The sequence below is a fragment of the Lucilia sericata genome, unplaced genomic scaffold, assembly GCF_015586225.1.
Source record: "Lucilia sericata isolate MDLA Ls3-8-SP2 unplaced genomic scaffold, ASM1558622v1 Contig000510F_arrow, whole genome shotgun sequence".
NCBI classification, from domain to species: Eukaryota; Metazoa; Arthropoda; class Insecta; order Diptera; family Calliphoridae; genus Lucilia; species Lucilia sericata.
In genome coordinates this window covers 78622-95203 of record NW_023994523.1, presented here as the reverse complement: position 1 = coordinate 95203, position 16582 = coordinate 78622, and the positions used below count along the sequence as shown (strand labels likewise).

General features: G+C 27.8%; 1 protein-coding gene across 2 annotated transcripts in view; it reads right to left on the bottom strand.

Annotated features, from left to right (window-relative positions):
* Nucleotides 1–13503, bottom strand: part of LOC119605699 (serine-enriched protein) — a 79992-nt gene extending 66489 nt beyond the window's left edge. The window contains exon 1 of one of the 2 annotated variants that reach the window (XM_037958969.1): nt 13414–13503. The gene's annotated coding sequence lies outside the window, so the exon portion shown is untranslated. Of the gene's footprint in view, nt 1–10812; nt 10902–13413 lie in introns of those variants that run through there. The other variant, XM_037958967.1, reaches the window with a different exon arrangement.
* Between the last annotated feature and the right edge of the window lie 3079 nt (nt 13504–16582).

The window sequence follows — 16582 nt, the reverse complement described above, 5'->3', positions numbered from 1 at the left end:
TAGACTAAACTATAGACAAGACTATAGACTAAACTATAGTCAAGACTATAGACTAAACTATAGTCAAGACTATAGACTAAACTATAGTCAAGACTATAGACTAAACTATAGTCAAGACTATAGACTAAACTATAGTCAAGACTATAGACTAAACTATAGTCAAGACTATAGACTAAATTATAGTAAAAAAAATAGACTAAAATATAGTGAAGACTATAGACTAAAGCATAGTCAAGACTATAGACTAAACTATAGTCAAGACTATAGACTAGACTAAACTATAGTCAAGACTATAGACTAAACTATAGTCAAGACTATAGACTTAACTATAGTCTAGTCAATAGACTAAACTATAGTCAAAACTATAGACTAAATTATAGTAAAAAAAAATAGACTAAAATATAGTGAAGACTATAGACTAAAGCATAGTCAAGACTATAGACTAAACTACAGTGAAGACTATAGACTACAGCATAGTCAAGACTATAGACTAAACTATAGTGAAGACTATAGACAATACTATGGACTTAACTATAGTCTCGTCTATAGACTAAACTATAGTCTAGTCTATAGGCTGAACTATAGTCTAGTCTATAGACTAAACAATAGTCTCGTCTATAGACTAAAGTATATTCTCGTCTATAGACTAAACTATAGTCTAGTCTATAGAATAAACTACAGTCAAGGCTACAGACTAAACTATAGTCTATAGACTAAACTATAGTCTCGTCTATAGACTAAAATATAGTCTAGTCTATATACTAAACTATAGTTTAGTCTATAGAATAAACTATAGTCAAGACTATAGACTAAACTATAGTCTAGTCTACAGACTAAACTATAGACAAAACTATAGTCTAGTCTATAGACTAAACTATAGTCTCGCCTATAGACTAAACTTCAGACAAGTCTATAGACTAAACTATAGTCTAGTCTAAAGACTAAACCTATAGTTTAATCTATAGACTAAACTATAGTCTCGTCTATAGACTAAACTGTAGTCTAGTCTATAGTATTAACTATAGTCAAGACTATAGACTAAACTAATGTCAAGACTATAGACTAAACTAATGTCAAGACTATAGACTAAACTATAGTCAAGACTATAGACTAAACTATAGTCAAGACTATAGACTAAACTATAGTCAAGACTATAGACTAAACTATAGTTAAGACTATAGACTGAACTATAGTCAAGACTATATACTAAACTATAGTTAAGACTATAGACTGAACTATAATCAAGACTATAGACTAAACTAAAGCCAAGACTACAGATTAAACTATAGTCAAGACTATAGACCAAACTGTAGTCAAGACTACAGACTAAACTATAGTCTAAACTATAGTCAAGACTATAGACTAAACTATACTCAAGGCTATAGACTGAACTTTACTCTAGACTATAGACTAAACTATAGTCAAAACAATAGGCTTAACTAGAGTCAAGACTATTGACTAAACTATGGTCAAGGCTATAGTCTAAACTATATACTAAACTATAGTCAAGACTATAGACTATACTATAGTCAAGATTGTAAACTAAACTATAGTCAAGACTATAGAATAAACTATAATGTAGCCCAGGCTAGTCTCTAGACTAAACTATAGACTAGTCTATAGATTAAACTATAATCCAGTCTATAGACTAAACTGTAGTCAAGACTGTAGACTAAACTATAGTCCAGACTAACTTTAATAATTAGAAACAGATGCCCAAGCTTTGGACAAAAAGCTAAAGTATTGTTTGTGAGCTTTAAACCTTAAGCTGGTAAAAACAGGATGGGGTGTTTGACAGGAAAAGTGTAGAGAGTTGTGCTTGAACTTAGAAAAATTTTGTAAATTTAAAAACTTTCAAAAAATTTCAATAAAAATCGAAAAATTATTACGTCTTTTTTTAGAAGTGATATTAAGGCTTCGAAAAAGCTCAACAAAAATAAACAAAAGTTTACTAAAAGTTTGCTAAATTTGACGACAAACTATGAAAACTTCGGTTTTTCTTAAAATTTTGTATCAAATTTATAGTTTTTTCGAAAAAACTAAAACTTTCTTTTAAATTTTTAAAGAAAACTGCAAAAGCTTTTATAAAATAGAGAAAAATGTTTGAAAGCTTAATATGTTAAACGTTTGCACTTTCATTAAACATCCCCTCCAGGTTGTATTATATAAAAAGAGTAATTAATTTATTATAATAATAAAACATTTATATAATGTAATTAAAACATATAAACACATACCTAAATTATTGCTCAAGCCATAATTATTTAATTAATTAATAAATAATTAATTATAATATTAAAAAAAAATAAAACAAAAATATTTTTACATTTAAACGAGTGAGAAGTGGTCAAAATTGTATGTTGTTTTTTACCATTTAACCCAACAAATAATAAGAGAAAAAACCTAGTTTTTTTGTATAATTTTTATTAGACAAAATTTAACACAAAATTTTAAGCTTAAAGTTTAGGTTTTGTGCTTTTAGTAAGAAGACATGAAAATTATTAATGAAAAAGAAAAAAACAATGAAGAAAAAAAAAAAAACAAAACAATAATTTTATTTATATAAAATATAAACAATAGTTAATTAGTTAATTATTTTAAAAATTAAAGATATTTTTTAAAAAAAGGGTTTTGAAAATAACACACATTAGAAGCTCATAAAAAGCTTTCTGATCAAGTGAAAGCTTTTAAGCTAAAACTAAGATTTTCTTAGATATTTATTTTGGGTCTTGACACTTGTTTGTTAAGGTCTTTAAATTTAAGAAAGCTTTTGCTTAAAGCTTTCTTTAAGTTTTTCCTAAAACTTTGGATTTTTATAATTATTTAAATGTGTGTTTATAGGTCCCTTAATATTGACTATTTTATGAAATCCCTTTAATTTTTAGTTTTTTCAAACCAAAGATTTTCTTAATTTTCTTAAATTTCTTTTAATTAGTTTATAATTAACAAATTTTTTGTAAATAATTTCCTTTAATTTTTCATTATAATAATTTATTTATTAATTATAGTTTTAATTTAAATTTTGTAACAAATTAATTTCTTAATATGTGTATAAAAGGTTGTATATTCAATTATGTATAAATTTTATTAAATTTTTTTATATTAATAGTTAAATTTTAATTTATTTTTATAAATTCTTTAATTAATAAATCTTATAATTTAATTAGTTTGTGTAATTTTTTCAATCAAATTTATCTTAAAACAACTAAAGAAGTTTTAAAGGCAAAAGTTTAAGATTTCAAAAAAATTTTCTAAAAATTTTAAAGTTTAAAAAAATGGTTCCATCTTAAGTATTAATTCTAGTTCTGTTCTAGTTCTGTCTAGTTCTGTTCTAGTTCTGTTCTAGTTCTGTTCTAGTTCTGTTCTAGTTCTGTTCTAGTTCTGTTCTAGTTCTGTTCTAGTTCTGTTCTAGTTCTGTTCTAGTTCTGTTCTAGTTCTGTTCTAGTTCAGTTCTAGTTCAGTTCTAGTTCTGTTCTAGTTCTGTTCTAGTTCTGTTCTAGTTCTGTTCTAGTTCAGTTCTAGTTCAGTTCTAGTTCAGTTCTAGTTCAGTTCTAGTTCTAGTTCAGTTCTAGTTCTAGTTCAGTTCTAGTTCAGTTCTAGTTCAGTTCTAGTTCAGTTCTAGTTCAGTTCTAGTTCAGTTCTAGTTCAGTTCTAGTTCAGTTGTAGTTCAGTTCTAGTTCAGTTCTAGTTCAGTTCTAGTTCAGTTCTAGTTCAGTTCTAGTTCAGTTCTAGTTCAGTTCTAGTTCAGTTCTAGTTCAGTTCTAGTTCAGTTCTAGTTCAGTTCTAGTTCAGTTCTAGTTCAGTTCTACTTCAGTTCTAGTTCAGTTCTAGTTCAGTTCTAGTTCTAGTTCAGTTCTAGTTCAGTTCTAGTTCAGTTCTAGTTCAGTTCTAGTTCAGTTCTAGTTCAGTTCTAGTTCAGTTCTAGTTCAGTTCTAGTTTAGTTCTAGTTGAGTTCTAGTTGAGTTCTAGTTGAGTTCTAGTTCAGTTCTAGTTCTGTTCTAGTTCAGTTTTAGTTCAGTTCTAATTCAGTTCTAGATCAGTTCTAGTTCAGTTCTTGTTCAGTTCTAGTTCAGTTCTAGTTCAGTTCTATTTCAGTTCTAGTTCAGTTCTAGTTCAGTTCTAGTTCAGTTCTAGTTCAGTTCTAGTTCAGTTCTAGTTCAGTTCTAGTTCAGTTCTAGTTCAGTTCTAGTTCAGTTCTATTTCAGTTCTAGTTCAGTTCTAGTTCAGTTCTAGTTCTGTTCTAGTTCTGTTCTAGTTCTGTTCTAGTTCTGTTCTAGTTCTGTTCTAGTTCTGTTCTAGTTCTGTTCTAGTTCTGTTCTAGTTCTGTTCTGGTTCTGTTCTGTTCTAGTTCTAGTTCTGTTCTAGTTCTAGTTCTGTTCTGTTCTAGTTCTGTTCTAGTTCTGTTCTGTTCTAGTTCTGCTCTAGTTCTGCTCTAGTTCTGTTCTGTTCTAGTTCTGTTCTAGTTCTGTTCTAGTTCTGTTCTAGTTCTGTTCTAGTTCTGTTCTAGTTCTGTTCTAGTTCTGTTCTAGTTCTGTTCTAGTTCTGTTCTAGTTCTGTTCTAGTTCTGTTCTAGTTCTGTTCTAGTTCTGTTCTAGTTCTGTTCTAGTTCTGTTCTAGTTCTGTTCTAGTTCTGTTCTAGTTCTGTTCTAGTTCTGTTCTAGTTCTGTTCTAGTTCTGTTCTAGTTCTGTTCTAGTTCTGTTCTAGTTCTGTTCTAGTTCTGTTCTAGTTCTGTTCTAGTTCTGTTCTAGTTCTGTTCTAGTTCTGTTCTAGTTCTGTTCTAGTTCTGTTCTAGATCTGTTCTAGTTCTGTTCTAGTTCTGTTCTAGTTCAGTTCTAGTTCAGTTCTAGTTCAGTTCTAGTTCAGTTCTAGTTCAGTTCTACTTCAGTTCTAGTTCAGTTCTTGTTCAGTTCCAGTTCAGATCTAGTTCAGTTCTAGTTCAGTTCTAGTTCAGTTCTAGTTCAGTTCTAGTTCAGTTCTAGTTCAGTTCTAGTTCAGTTCTAGTTCAGTTCTAGTTCAGTTCTAGTTCAGTTCTAGTTCAGTTCTAGTTCAGTTCTAGTTCAGTTCTAGTTCAGTTCTAGTTCAGTTCTAGTTCAGTTCTAGTTCAGTTCTAGTTCAGTTCTAGTTCAGTTCTAGTTCAGTTCTAGTTCAGTTCTAGTTCAGTTCTAGTTCAGTTCTAGTTCAGTTCTAGTTCAGTTCTAGTTCAGTTCTAGTTCAGTTCTAGTTCAGTTCTAGTTCAGTTCTAGTTCAGTTCTAGTTCAGTTCTAGTTCAGTTCTAGTTCAGTTCTAGTTCAGTTCTAGTTCAGTTCTAGTTCAGTTCTAGTTCAGTTCTAGTTCAGTTCTAGTTCAGTTCTAGTTCAGTTCTAGTTTCTAGTTGAGTTCTAGTTGAGTTCTAGTTCAGTTCTAGTTCAGTTCTAGTTCAGTTTTAGTTCAGTTCTAATTCAGTTCTAGTTCAGTTCTAGTTCAGTTCTAGTTCAGTTCTAGTTCAGTTCTTGTTCAGTTCTAGTTCAGTTCTAGTTCAGTTCTAGTTCAGTTCTAGTTCAGTTCTAGTTCAGTTCTAGTTCAGTTCTAGTTCAGTTCTAGTTCAGTTCTAGTTCAGTTCTAGTTCAGTTCTATTTCAGTTCTAGTTCAGTTCTAGTTCAGTTCTAGTTCAGTTCTAGTTCAGTTCTAGTTCTGTTCTAGTTCTGTTCTAGTTCTGTTCTAGTTCTGTTCTGGTTCTGTTCTAGTTCTGTTCTGTTCTGTTCTGTTCTGTTCTGTTCTGTTCTGTTCTGTTCTGTTCTAGTTCTGTTCTAGTTCTGTTCTAGTTCTGTTCTGTTCTAGTTCTGTTCTAGTTCTGTTCTAGTTCTGCTCTAGTTCTGCTCTAGTTCTGCTCTAGTTCTGTTCTGTTCTAGTTCTGTTCTAGTTCTGCTCTAGTTCTGTTCTAGTTCTGTTCTAGTTCTGTTCTAGTTCTGTTCTAGTTCTGTTCTAGTTCTGTTCTAGTTCTGTTCTAGTTCTGTTCTAGTTCTGTTCTAGTTCTGTTCTAGTTCTGTTCTAGTTCTGTTCTAGTTCTGTTCTAGTTCTGTTCTAGTTCTGTTCTAGTTCTGTTCTAGTTCTGTTCTAGTTCTGTTCTAGTTCTGTTCTAGTTCTGTTCTAGTTCTGTTCTAGTTCTGTTCTAGTTCTGTTCTAGTTCTGTTCTAGTTCTGTTCTAGTTCTGTTCTAGTTCTGTTCTAGTTCTGTTCTAGTTCTGTTCTAGTTCTGTTCTAGTTCTGTTCTAGTTCTGTTCTAGTTCTGTTCTAGTTCTGTTCTAGTTCTGTTCTAGTTCTGTTCTAGTTCTGTTCTAGTTCTGTTCTAGTTCTGTTCTAGTTCTGTTCTAGATCTGTTCTAGTTCTGTTCTAGTTCTGTTCTAGTTCAGTTCTAGTTCAGTTCTAGTTCAGTTCTAGTTCAGTTCTAGTTCAGTTCTAGTTCAGTTCTACTTCAGTTCTAGTTCAGTTCTTGTTCAGTTCCAGTTCAGATCTAGTTCAGTTCTAGTTCAGTTCTAGTTCAGTTCTAGTTCAGTTCTAGTTCAGTTCTAGTTCAGTTCTAGTTCAGTTCTAGTTCAGTTCTAGTTCAGTTCTAGTTCAGTTCTAGTTCAGTTCAAGTTCAGTTCAAGTTCATTTCTAGTTCGGTTATAGTTCCATTCCAGTTCTGTTCCAGTAAAGCTTTCGAAAACTGAGATCTTATTCGTTCTCTAGAAATTTTTTTAAAAACTTTAATTGAAAAACAGTTGATATGTTTGTAAACATTTCACTAGTTACGCGGCTAGTGGTTAATAAAACTTGGCCATACAAAGGAACTTCTTTCCCCTCTCTCTTTTAGTTATAATTAAAATTTATTTAATTTTATTTAAACATTTTGCAAAATGCCATTCTAGTTTTTAAACATTATATTTGTTTTTTGGTTTTTAATTGGAAATTAGTGAACATCATACATCCGTCTTGATAGTTAAATAAGATTTAAATAAAATTTAAAAAAATAATAACAAAAACAAACGAATATTTAATGTAGATAATAATTTAATTTCAAAATTTTTGAAAAAAACACCTCAATTTAAAGCCAAAATAAGGCGGTTTATAAGAGGAAGGAAAAGTTCTGTTCTAGTTCTGTTCTGGTTCTGTTCTAGTTATGTTCTAGTTCTGCTCTAGTTCTGTTCTAGTTCTGTTCTAGTTCTGTTCTAGTTCTGTTCTAGTTTCTGTTCTAGTTCTGTTCTAGTTCTGTTCTAGTTCTGTTCTAGTTCTGTTCTAGTTCTGTTCTAGTTCTGTTCTAGTTCTGTTCTAGTTCTGTTCTAGTTCTGTTCTAGTTCTGTTCTAGTTCTGTTCTAGTTCTGTTCTAGTTCTGTTCTAGTTCTGTTCTAGTTCTGTTCTAGTTCTGTTCTAGTTCTGTTCTAGTTCTGTTCTAGTTCTGTTCTAGTTCTGTTCTAGTTCTGTTCTAGTTCTGTTCTAGTTCTGTTCTAGTTCTGTTCTAGTTCTGTTCTAGTTCTGTTCTAGTTCTGTTCTAGTTCTGTTCTAGTTCTGTTCTAGTTCTGTTCTAGTTCTGTTCTAGTTCTGTTCTAGTTCTGTTCTAGTTCTGTTCTAGTTCTGTTCTAGTTCTGTTCTAGTTCTGTTCTAGTTCTGTTCTAGTTCTGTTCTAGTTCTGTTCTAGTTCTGTTCTAGTTCTGTTCTAGTTCTGTTCTAGTTCTGTTCTAGTTCTGTTCTAGTTCTGTTCTAGTTCTGTTCTAGTTCTGTTCTAGTTCTGTTCTAGTTCTTTTCTAGTTCTGTTCTAGTTCTGTTCTAGTTCTGTTCTAGTTCTGTTCTAGTTCTTTTCTAGTTCTGTTCTAGTTTTGTACTAGTTCTCTTTTAGGAAACTGCTTTGTTTTGGCTTTAAATTTATAAATAACATTTATTTATCCTTTCAGTTAATATTATTTAATATTTTTTTGTTTAAAAATATAACAAAATTTAATAAATAAATGAAATAAGTAAAATTTTTTGTAAGTTTGAAAAACGAACTAAAAAAACACAAACAAAAAAATTCAAAAAAAGCTTTAAATAATATTTTTTTATAAAAACATATGTAAGTGGCAATATTTAATATAGAACAAATATTACAAACAAAAAACCAACAACAAATACAAAAATTAAACAAAATAATAAAAAAACACAAAATTGTTAAAATAAATAAATAATAAAAAAAAAAAAATAAATGTATGTGTTGAAACAACAAAAATGTATTAAAAAATTTAAACAAAAATTATTATTGCAAAAACAATAATAATTAAAAAAAATATTAAATTTTTAACATTTTAAGTATGTATAACAAAAATCATTATTATTATATATAAAAAAATACTTAAATATTTTAAACAAATATTTAATAATATATAATACAGATAAAAAAAGATAAACACCCTTTAAACCCCAATATAATCACTTAATTTAAAAAACAAAAGATTTTTTTATTTAAAAAAAATCACTCCCTGCATAACAACATTTTTAAAAACCAAAACCAAATCTTTATAAAACATTTTGTAAATAAATTCATTTATTAAGATAAAACACTTAAGCTAAAAAAATCCCTAAAAATAATTAAAAAATAATAAAAAAAACTTATATCTGTATCTATCAAATCTACATGTATATCATTATTTTAAAATACCAAATAAAAAAAATACAAATTGAAAACTTAGTAAACGAATAAATATCTTCTATACAAAAAAAAAAAAAAAAACAAAGAATTAACAAAATACTACACATACATAAAAAAAATTAACAACAAAAAAAAAAAAAAAACATAAAAAATATATGTGTATTTAATTGTTAAAACCAAAAAAAAAACAAACAAAAAAGATGATTAATAATAATTAAACATAAATAATAATAAAAATACCAACAAAAATATGTAAATTTTTTGTAGTTTTCTTTTTAAACCAAAACGAGTGGTGTCCACCAGAGAAATGTTGAAGGTTTGGAAAATTCAGTACTTTAGTACTTTTTTCTGTATTTTCAGGCCACAATTTTCAAGATATTTTTATAAAATATTGACCATACGTACAAGAGCGATGCCTATTGAAAATAGTTGAAATCGGTCCCTTACTTCACCTAGCCCCAATACAACCTGAACTCCAGATTTTCGGTTTTTATTCATAACTACGTCAAATATACTACTTACTATCTTTCTAAAAATTGGCACAACTATATAGGTATAAATGAACACGGCGATTTCTATAATGATCGGTCGTCGTTTGACCCTAGCCCCTATACAAAAACAAACGGACCAACCACACCCCCCCCCCTTTAAAAACCATCTTAAAACGTTCAAATATTGTCATATAACCATTAGTATAGCGATTAAATTCAGCATAACTAACCTTTATATCCCTTCTCCCAATTTCTTGGGGATCGGCACATATTTGACCCTAACTTCCATATAAAGACTCTTTTACAGATTTTGCTTTTAATCAATAAATTGCTTAAATACATCGGAATTAAGGTGAAATTCAATATAAATGTTTGTTTTGTTGTCTAGTCTATAGTCTATTCTATAGTCTCGTCTATAGTTTAGTCTATAGTCTAGTCTATAGTCTAGTCTATAGTCTAGGCTATAGTCTACTCTATAGTCTAGTCTATAGTCTAGTCTATAGTCTACTCTATAGTCTAGTCTATAGTCTAGTCTATAGTCTAGTCTATAGTCTAGTCTATAGTCTAGTCTATAGTCTAGTCTATAGTCTAGTCTATAGTCTAGTCTATAGTCTAGTCTATAGTCTAGTCTATAGTCTAGTCTATAGTCTAGTCTATAGTCTAGTCTATAGTCTAGTCTATAGTCTAGTCTATAGTCTAGTCTATAGTCTAGTCTATAGTCTCTATAGTCTAGTCTATAGTCTAGTCTATAGTCTAGTCTATAGTCTAGTCTATAGTCTAGTCTATAGTCTAGTCTATAGTCTAGTCTATAGTCTAGTCTATAGTCTAGTCTATAGTCTAGTCTATAGTCTAGTCTATAGTCTAGTCTATAGTCTAGTCTATAGTCTAGTCTATAGTCTATAGTCTAGTCTAGTCTAGTCTATAGTCTAGTCTATAGTCTAGTCTATAGTCTAGTCTATAGTCTAGTCTATAGTCTAGTCTATAGTCTAGTCTATAGTCTAGTCTATAGTCTAGTCTATAGTCTAGTCTATAGTCTAGTCTATAGTCTAGTCTATAGTCTAGTCTATAGTCTAGTCTATAGTCTAGTCTATAGTCTAGTCTATAGTCTAGTCTATAGTCTAGTCTATAGTCTAGTCTATAGTCTAGTCTATAGTCTAGTCTATAGTCTAGTCTATAGTCTAGTCTATAGTCTAGTCTATAGTCTAGTCTATAGTCTAGTCTATAGTCTAGTCTATAGTCTAGTCTATAGTCTAGTCTATAGTCTAGTCTATAGTCTAGTCTATAGTCTAGTCTATAGTCTAGTCTATAGTCTAGTCTATAGTCTAGTCTATAGTCTAGTCTATAGTCTAGTCTATAGTCTAGTCTATAGTCTAGTCTATAGTCTAGTCTATAGTCCAGAATATAGTCTAGTCTATAGTCTCGTCTATAGTCTAGTCTTAAATCTAGTCTATGTGTAGTCTAGTCTATAGTCTAGTCTTTACAAAGTTTCTTTAGAACAGTTTTCTTTATAACACTTTTCTTTACAGAAGTTTTCTTTACATAATTTTTCTATTAGAAGTATTCTTTGGAAAAGCAACCTTTTTTAAATTTCAGTATTTTGCTAATAATTCACTTAAAATAAAATTCGCAAAAAATTCCAATAAAAATAAATTAAAATTGTAAATAAATTTATGTATGACTTACGATTTATTACAGCTTTTTCTCCTGCGACTTTAATATACTTACATATTTTTTCCTTTTACAGTACATAATTTATTTTTTTTTATTATTTTTAATTTAAAATTAATTTTATTATAATTTTGATTTTAATTTTTAAAAATTTTTATAACGATTTATTATTAATTTTCTTTAATTTTTTAATAATTTTTCATTTAATATTTAACTTAAAAATAATTTCCCCTTTTAAAATCACACTTGCAATAACAAAAACAATAACACATCACACTACACTCTTTAAATTCCCCTTCTTTTTACTCTACTATTACTCTTTTTTTATTACTTTTTATTTACAGTTGCAAAAAACAACAACCACACTTGGCTCAAGCATATTTTTTATTTCTTTGGCTTGGGAATTTTTTTCTTTAACTTCTTTGGCAATTTTCACTTATTTATTTTATATTTTTCAACAAGATTTTTATATAAATATATTAACAAACATTTAAATTTTATTTTTATGCAAAAATATTTTTAATTTCTTCACTTTTTACCCGATTTATTAACGTTTAAACAGGACAACTAATGAAATAACCGGCAAACTGTAGCAAATACAAAGAATGACTGACAATAAACTGTCAAATTGATGAATTACTAACTTAACATTGTTGTTGTTATTAATGTTTTGGTAATTTGCTTATTATGATGATAATGATGATTAGTGGGAATATGTTTGTGCATGTTTTTCTATTGAATGGGGAGAGATGGGAGAAAGATTTTGTTTTTTAAAGAGATTTAACAGAAACAATAATAAGTATAACAATAACAAAAATAAACACTTGTTATTCAAGTGTTTTGTGACTTTTTTTTATAATAATTTGCAAATATTAATAAAAAATTGTGTTAAAATTAAACAAATTAAAAATATTTTTACATAAATGTGTTAATAAATATTGTTTAAATAGTTTTATATAAAAATGATCAATAAATATAACAACTAAATTAGTGAAAATTTTTAGGAACGGCAGGCTGGAGTTCCTTAAGTGTTTTGTAATGACAGAAAAGTGTATTCTAATCACAGTTTTCTTTAGAAAGGTGTCCTGTAAAGACAGTTTTCTTTAGGAAATTGTCTTGTAATGACAGTTTTCTTTATAAAAGTGTCCTGTAATAATAGTTTTCTTTAGAAAGGTGTCATGTAATGTCAGTTTTCTCTAGAAAAGTATCTTGTAATGGCAGCTTTCTTTAGAAAAACGTTTTGTAAAGACAGTATTCTTTAGAAAAGTGTCCTGTTAAGACAGTTTTCTCGATAAAAGTGTCTTGTAATGACAGTCTTTTTCTAAAAATGTGTCTTGTAAAGACAGTTTTCTTTAGAACAGTGTCTTGTTATTACAGTTTTTTTTAGAAAAGTGTCTTGTAAAGACAGTTTTCTTCGGAAAATTTTCTTGTAGTGACAGTTTTCTTTAAAAAAATTGTCTCGTAAAAACAGTTTTCTTTAAAAAAGTGTCTTGTAAAGACAGTTTTCTTTAGAAAAGTGTTTTGTAAGGAATATTTTCTTTAAAAAAGTGACTTGTTAAGACAGTTTTTTCTATAGAAAAGTATCTAATGAAGACAGTTTTCTTTACAAAAGTGTCTTGTAATGATAGTTTTCTTTTAAAGACAATTTTCTTTAGAAAAGTGTCATGTAAGGACAGTTTTCTTTCGAAAAGTGTCATGTAAGGACAGTTTTCTTTAGAAAAGTGTCTTGTAATGACAGTTTTCTTTAGCAAAGTGTTTTCTAAAGACAGTTTTCTTTAGAACATTGTCTTCTAAAGGCAGTTTTCTTCAAAAAGCGTCTTCTAAATACAATTTTTCTATCGAAAAGTATCTAGTGAAGAGAGATTTCTTTACAAAAATGTATTCTAAAGGTATTTTGCTTTAGAAAAGTTTCTTGTGAGGACAGTTTCCCTCAGAAAAGTGTCTTCTAAAGACAGTTTTCTTTAGAATGTAAGGACAGTTTTTTTTAGGTAAGGACAGTTTTTTAGCAAAATGACTTGTAAGGGCAGTTTTCTTTAGAAAAGTGTCTTCTAAAGACATTTTTTTTCAAAAAGCGTCTTCTAAAGACAGTTTTTCTATGAAAAATATCTCGTCAAGACAGTTTTCTTAAGAAAATTTTCTTGTAAAAATAAATTTATTTATAAAAATGTATTCTAATGACAGTTTTCTGTTTTTACAATACCAGACTACTTATCAGAGAATAAACTATTCTATAGATGAGTCTGTAGACTATAATTTAGACGAATCTTTAGACCAGACTGTAGATGCGCCTATAGACCATACTACAAATGAGTTGATAGACCAGGCAAAAAACATATTTCTAAAGAAACTTTAGAAGAGCTTTCTCTGGAAGTTTTTTTTCTAGAAAAGTCTTCTTTATAGAAGATTTCTGTATCTTTTACAAAAGTTTTCTTTAGAAAATTTTTCTTTCAAATTGTTTTTTAGAAAACTTTTTTTTAAGAAAGACGTCTTTAGAAGACTTTCTTTAGAAACGCATTTTTTTTAATTTTACTTTTTTACTAACAATTCAATTTTTCACAATAAAAATATGTACATATATTTTTACTAAAAGTAGAATAAATTTATTTTATGACTTACCATATTATTACATGCTGCTTTTTCTCCTGGGACTTTAATATATTTTTTTCCATTTACAGTACATACATAATTTATTTTTTTTTATTTAAAATTAATTTTATTATAATTTTAATTTCAATTTTTTGAATTTTTTATAACGATTTATTATCAAATTTTCTTTAATTTTTTAATGATTTTTCTTTCAATATTTAACTTAAAATAATTTCCCCCTTTTAAAATCACACTTGCAATAACAAAAACAATAACACATCACACTACACTCTTTAAATTCCCCTTCTTTTTACTCTACTATTACTCTTTTTTTATTACTTTTCATTTACATTAAAAACAACAACACTTTGCTTATGCATATTTTTTATTTCTTTGGCTTGGGAATTTTTTTCCTTTAACTTCTTTGGCAATTTTCACTAATTTATTTTATATTTTTCAACAAGATTTTTATATAAATATATTAACAAACATTTAAATTTTATTTTTATGCAAAAATATTTTTAATTTCTTCACTTTTTGCCCGATTTATTAACGTTTAAACAGGACAACTAATGAAATAACCGACAAACTGTAGCAAATACAAAGAATGACTGACAATAAACTGTCAAATTGATGAATTACTAACTTAACATTGTTGTTGTTATTAATGTTTTGGCAATTTGCTTAGTATAAGTGTTAATGTTTGTGCATGTTTTTCTATTGAATGGGGAGAGATGGGAGAATGAGTTTGTTTTTTAAAGAGATTTAACAAACACAATAACAAAAGCAAAAATGAACACTTGTTGTTTACATCAAAATTATTCAAGTGTTTTGTGACTTTTTTTATAATAATTTGCAAATATTAACAAAAAATAGTGTTAAAATTAAACAAATTAACAATATTTTTGCATAAATGCGTTTATAAATATTGTTTTAATAGTTTTGTATAAAAATGTTCAATAATTATAACATTTAAATTTGTGAAAATTGTAAGGGAAGTTGATGGAAACAAATATCGCAAAATTTTTAAGTAGCAGCCGGCCGGCTGGAGTTTCACAAGTGTCTTCTAATGACTGAAAATTGTGTTCTAAAGATAGTTTTCTTTAGAAAAGGGATTTGTAAAGACAGTTTCTTTAGAAAAGTAAAGACAGTATTCTTTAGAAAAGTGTCTTGTAATGAAAGTTTTCTTTAGAAAAGTGTCTTGTAATGAAAGTTTTCTTTAGAAAAGTGTCTTGCAGTGACAGTTTTCTTTATATAGACGTCCTGTAAAGATAATTTTTCTATAGAACAGTATCTAATGAAGACAGTATTCTTTAGAAAATTGTCTTGTAATGAGAGTTTTTTTCAGGAAAGTGTTGTAAAGACAGTTTTCTTTAGAAAAATGTATTCCAAAGACAGTTTTTTTTAGAAAAGTGTCTTGCAATGACAGTTTTTTAGAAAAGTGTCTTGTAAAGACAGTTTTCCTTAGAAAAATGTCTTGTAATGACAGTTTTCTTTAAATTGTGTCTTATAAAGACAGTTTTCTTTAGAAAATAGTCTTTGAAAGACAGTTTTCTTTAGAAAAGTGTCTTGTAAGGACAGTTATTGTTAGAAAAATGTTTAGTAATGAACGTTTTCTTTAAAAAAGGTGTCTTTTAAAGACAGTTTTCGTTAGAAAAGTGTCTTCTAAATACAGTTTTCTTTAGAAAAGCATCTTGTAAAGTCAGTTTTCTTAAGAAAAATAAAAGTCTTGTAAAGAAAGGTCTCTTTAGAAAAGTGTCTCGTAGAGACAGTCGTAAAGAATAGTCTTTGAAATACAGTTTTCTTTAGAAAAGAGTATTGAAAAGACAGTTTTCTTTAGAAAAGTGTTTTGTAAGGACAGTTTTTTTAGAAAAATGTTTGTAATGAAAGTTTTCTTTAAAAAAGGTGTCTTTTAAAGACACCTAAATACAGTTTTCTTTAGAAAAGTGTCTTCTGAAGACAGTTTTCTTTAGAAAAGTGTCTTGTAATCACAGTGTTCTTTAGAAAAATGTCTTGTAAAGACAGTTTTTTTTAGAAAAGTGTTTCGTAACTGTCTTTAGAAGACACGTTTCTAAAGAAAATTTACTCTACAAGACACTTTTCTAAAGAAACTGTCCTTAGAAGTAACTTAAAAAAAAGCTATCTTTACAAGACACCTTTCTAAAGAACACTACAATTTCCTAAAGAAAACTGTCCTTAGAATACATCTTTATAAAGAAATCTCTCTTTACCTTTCTAAAGAAAACTGTCCTTGCGTTTCTTTACTTTTCTAAAGAAAACTTTCTTTATATGAAACTTTTCTAAAGAAAATTGTCATCAGGATACACTTTTCTGTCATTACAAAACACTTGAGGAACTCCAGCCCGCCGGCTGCTACTTAAAAAGTTTGGCCAAATTTTGTCTACCAACTGCCCTTACAATTTTCACTAATTTATCTTTTATATTTCTTTAAAATTTTTATATAAAACTATTTAAAAAATATTAACAAATTTGTGCAAAAATATTTTTAATTTTTTTAATTTTAACACTATATTTTATTAATTGTTATGAAAACAGACACAAAACACTTAAATAATTTTAATGTAACAAGTGTTTTTTTTTTTGTTTTTGTTATACTTGTTATTGTTTTTGTTAAATCTCCTTAAAAATCTCTTTCTCCCCAATAATAGAAAAACATGAACAAACATATTCATACTCATCATCATTATCATCATAATAAGCAAATTACCAAAACATTAATAACAACAACAATGTTAAGTTAGTAATTCATCAATTTGACAGTTTATTGTCAGTCATTCTTTGTATTTGCTGCAGTTTGCCGGTTATTTCATTAGTTGTCCTGTTTAAACGTTGATAAATCGGGTAAAAAGTGAAGAAATTAAAAATATTTTTGCATAAAAATAAAATTTAAATGTTATTTAATAAATATATGTAAAAATCTTGTTAAAAAATATAAAATAAATTAGTGAAAATTACTAAGTAAGTTAAAAGAAAAAATTCCCAAGCTAAAGAAATAAAAAATGTGCATAAGCAAAGTTTTGTTGTTTTTAGTGTAAATGAAAAGTAATAAAAAAGAGTAAAAAGAAGAGGAATTTAAAGAGTGTAATGTGATGTGTTATTGTTTTTGTTATTGCAAGTGTGATTTTAAAAGGGGAAATTATTTTTAAGTTAAATATTGAATGAATGAAAAATCATTAAA